Here is a 5,000-nt window from a genome sequence, read left to right on the forward strand (position 1 = left end):
GAGCGGCCGGTTGCCTCGATCACCATCGGCAAAAGCTGGGCCCTGGTGCGGGCGCTTGCCTCGACCACCATCGGCACACGCTGGGCACTGGTGCGGGCGCTTGCCTCGACCACCATCGGCACACGCTGGGCCCTGGGGCGGGCGGTTGCCTCGATCACCATCGGCACACGCTGGGCCCTGGTGCGGGCGGTTGCCCCCAGCACCATCGGCACACGTTGGGCCCTGGTGCGGGCGCTTGCCTCGACCACCATCGGCACACGCTGGGCCCTGGTGCGGGCGCTTGCCTCGACCACCATCGGCACACGCTGGGCCCTGGTGCGGCCGCTTGCCTCGACCACCATCGGCACACGCTGGGCCCTGGTGCGGTCGGTTGCCTCGAGCACCATCGGCACACGCTGGGCCCTGGTGCACCATCGGCACACGCTGGGCCCTGGTGCGGGCGCTTGCCTCGACCACCATCGGCACACGCTGGGCCCTGGTGCGGGCGCTTGCCTCGACCACCATCGGCACACGCTGGGCCCTGGTGCGGCAGGTTGCCTCGAGCACCATCGGCACACGCTGGGCCCTGGTGCGGTCGGTTGCCTCGAGCACCATCGGCACACGCTGGGCCCTGGTGCGGGCGCTTGCCTCGACCACCATCGGCACACGCTGGGCCCTGGTGCGGCAGGTTCCCTCGACGACCATCGGCACACGCTGGGCCCTGGTGCGGCAGGTTGCCTCGAGCACCATCGGCACACGCTGGGCCCTGGTGCGGTCGGTTGCCTCGATCACCATCGGCACACGCTGGGCCCTGGTGCGGGCGGTTGCCTCGACCACCATCGGCACACGCTGGGCCCTGGTGCGGCAGCTTGCCTCGAGCACCATCGGCACACGCTCGGCCCTGGTGCGGTCGGTTGCCTCGAGCACCATCGGCACACGCTGGGCCCTGGTGCGGCACGTTGCCTCGACCACCATCGGCAGCCTCGACCACCATCGGCACACGCTCCGCCCTGGTGCGGCAGGTTGCCTCGACCACCATCGGCACACGCTGGGCCCTGGTGCGGGCGCTTGCCTCGACCACCATCGGCACACGCTCCGCCCTGGTGCGGCAGGTTGCCTCGACCACCATCGGCACACGCTGGGCCCTGGTGCGGGCGGTTGCCTCGACCACCATCGGCACACGCTGGGCCCTGGTGCGGGCGCTTGCCTGGACCACCATCGGCACACGCTGGGCCCTGGTGCGGGCGCTTGCCTCGACCACCATCGGCACACGCTGGGCCCTGGTGCGGCAGGTTGCCTCGAGCACCATCGGCACACGCTGGGCCCTGGTGCGGCAGGTTGCCTCGAGCACCATCGGCACACGCTGGGCCCTGGTGCGGGCGCTTGCCTCGAGCACCATCGGCACACGCTCGGCCCTGGTGCGGTCGGTTGCCTCGAGCACCATCGGCACACGCTGGGCCCTGGTGCGGCAGGTTGCCTCGACCACCATCGGCACACGCTGGGCCCTGGTGCGGGCGCTTGCCTCGACCACCATCGGCACACGCTCGGCCCTGGTGCGGTCGGTTGCCTCGAGCACCATCGGCACACGCTGGGCCCTGGTGCGGCAGGTTGCCTCGAGCACCATCGGCACACGCTGGGCCCTGGTGCGGGCGCTTGCCTCGACCACCATCGGCACACGCTGGGCCCTGGTGCGGGCGCTTGCCTCGAGCACCATCGGCAGACGCTGGGCCCTGGTGCGGCAGGTTGCCTCGAGCACCATCGGCAGACGCTGGGCCCTGGTGCGGCAGGTTGCCTCGAGCACCATCGGCACACGCTGGGCCCTGGTGCGGTCGGTTGCCTCGAGCACCATCGGCACACGCTGGGCGCTGGTGCGGGAACTTGCCTCGACCACCATCGGCACACGCTGGGCCCTGGTGCGGCAGGTTACCTCGATCACCATCGGCACACGCTGGGCCCTGGTGCGACAGGTTGCCTCGAGCACCATCGGCACACTATCGGCCCTGGTGCGGGCGGTTGCCTCGACCACCATCGGCACACGCTGGGCCCTGGTGCGGGCGGTTGCCTCGAGCACCATCGGCACACGCTGGGCCCTGGTGGGTTTAGGCACATCTTCAAATTTCTGCCGTGCCAATGCCATTTTTATGGCTTGTAAATTCATACAATGGTCCCCTAAGCCTTCACGTGAAGTTTCGTTGGAAGATGACTCGTTTTCTATTTTTCACGATTTTCGAAACTTTTTGCGGTTCGGGAATTTTTAAAATTTTTTTATAAGGATTTTTGGCCCCAAATTTTGTAGGCATGATCCTTCTATTTTTGTTGGCATGCACAAAAAAATTCAGCTAAAAACTCGAAGTAGAGAAGATTTTGTGACCGTTTGAAAAAAGTGTCCCCATTTCAGACACTTTAACGGCTACTGGTAGCAAACCTGTAAAATCTCAAATGCTCTTTAAGGGGGTGTGAATTCTCAGAGGTTTGATGAGGGATAGGGGGCCAACACAAGGCCAAGTACCAGCACCCATCGCACATCATGTGCGCACACCCCCCCGGCCCCCCTCCCAATCGCCGGAACCCCAATGCCGCCGGTCAGGTTCTCCGGCGGTACTCCGGCGATGCTCCGGCGATGCTCCGGCGATGCTGTCCCGAGTGAAAAAAATGCGGCACCAGCACATGCTGGAGCCAAGCATGGGCACCGTGGCTCAAAATCGAACTTCGGCCAAGGCCTCGACCATCAATGGCACATGATGACGCATGGTGATGGCACATGCATCGACCATCATCGGCATAGGCTGCCCTTCGGTACGGGCACTTGCCTCGACCGCCATCGGCACAAGCTGGGCCCTGGTGTGGGTTGTTGCCTCGATCACAATCGGCACATGCTGAGCCTTGGTGCGGGCGGTTGCCTCGAGCACCATCGGGAGACCCTGGGCCCTGGTGCGGCCGGTTGCCCCGATAACCATCGGCACACGCTGGGCCCTGGGGCGGGCGCTTGCCCCCAGCACCATCGGCACACGCTGGGCCCTGGTACGGGCGGTTGCCCCGAACACCATCGACACAAGCCGGCCCTTGGTGCGGGCTCCTGGCTCGACCACCATCGGCACACGCTGGGCCCTGGTGCGGGCGCTTGCCTCGACCACCATCGGCACACGCTGGGCCCTGGTGCGGGCGCTTGCCTCGACCACCATCGGCACACGCTGGGCCCTGGTGCGGCAGGTTGCCTCGAGCACCATCGGCACACGCTGGGCCCTGGTGCGGCAGGTTGCCTCGAGCACCATCGGCACACGCTGGGCCCTGGTGCGGGCGCTTGCCTCGAGCACCATCGGCACACGCTCGGCCCTGGTGCGGTCGGTTGCCTCGAGCACCATCGGCACACGCTGGGCCCTGGTGCGGCAGGTTGCCTCGACCACCATCGGCACACGCTGGGCCCTGGTGCGGGCGCTTGCCTCGACCACCATCGGCACACGCTCGGCCCTGGTGCGGTCGGTTGCCTCGAGCACCATCGGCACACGCTGGGCCCTGGTGCGGCAGGTTGCCTCGAGCACCATCGGCACACGCTGGGCCCTGGTGCGGGCGCTTGCCTCGACCACCATCGGCACACGCTGGGCCCTGGTGCGGGCGCTTGCCTCGAGCACCATCGGCAGACGCTGGGCCCTGGTGCGGCAGGTTGCCTCGAGCACCATCGGCAGACGCTGGGCCCTGGTGCGGCAGGTTGCCTCGAGCACCATCGGCACACGCTGGGCCCTGGTGCGGTCGGTTGCCTCGAGCACCATCGGCACACGCTGGGCGCTGGTGCGGGAACTTGCCTCGACCACCATCGGCACACGCTGGGCCCTGGTGCGGCAGGTTACCTCGATCACCATCGGCACACGCTGGGCCCTGGTGCGACAGGTTGCCTCGAGCACCATCGGCACACTATCGGCCCTGGTGCGGGCGGTTGCCTCGACCACCATCGGCACACGCTGGGCCTTGGTGCGGGCGGTTGCCTCGAGCACCATCGGCACACGCTGGGCCCTGGTGGGTTTAGGCACATCTTCAAATTTCTGCCGTGCCAATGCCATTTTTATGGCTTGTAAATTCATACAATGGTCCCCTAAGCCTTCACGTGAAGTTTCGTTGGAAGATGACTCGTTTTCTATTTTTCACGATTTTCGAAACTTTTTGCGGTTCGGGAATTTTTAAAATTTTTTTATAAGGATTTTTGGCCCCAAATTTTGTAGGCATGATCCTTCTATTTTTGTTGGCATGCACAAAAAAATTCAGCTAAAAACTCGAAGTAGAGAAGATTTTGTGACCGTTTGAAAAAAGTGTCCCCATTTCAGACACTTTAACGGCTACTGGTAGCAAACCTGTAAAATCTCAAATGCTCTTTAAGGGGGTGTGAATTCTCAGAGGTTTGATGAGGGATAGGGGGCCAACACAAGGCCAAGTACCAGCACCCATCGCACATCATGTGCGCACACCCCCCCGGCCCCCCTCCCAATCGCCGGAACCCCAATGCCGCCGGTCAGGTTCTCCGGCGGTACTCCGGCGATGCTCCGGCGATGCTCCGGCGATGCTGTCCCGAGTGAAAAAAATGCGGCACCAGCACATGCTGGAGCCAAGCATGGGCACCGTGGCTCAAAATCGAACTTCGGCCAAGGCCTCGACCATCAATGGCACATGATGACGCATGGTGATGGCACATGCATCGACCATCATCGGCATAGGCTGCCCTTCGGTACGGGCACTTGCCTCGACCGCCATCGGCACAAGCTGGGCCCTGGTGTGGGTTGTTGCCTCGATCACAATCGGCACATGCTGAGCCTTGGTGCGGGCGGTTGCCTCGAGCACCATCGGGAGACCCTGGGCCCTGGTGCGGCCGGTTGCCCCGATAACCATCGGCACACGCTGGGCCCTGGGGCGGGCGCTTGCCCCCAGCACCATCGGCACACGCTGGGCCCTGGTACGGGCGGTTGCCCCGAACACCATCGACACAAGCCGGCCCTTGGTGCGGGCTCCTGGCTCGACCACCATCGGCACACGCT

The sequence above is a fragment of the Durio zibethinus genome, unplaced genomic scaffold, assembly GCF_047325235.1.
Source record: "Durio zibethinus cultivar Kanyao isolate XHJ-2024 unplaced genomic scaffold, ASM4732523v1 HiC_scaffold_2, whole genome shotgun sequence".
NCBI lineage: Eukaryota > Viridiplantae > Streptophyta > Magnoliopsida > Malvales > Malvaceae > Durio > Durio zibethinus.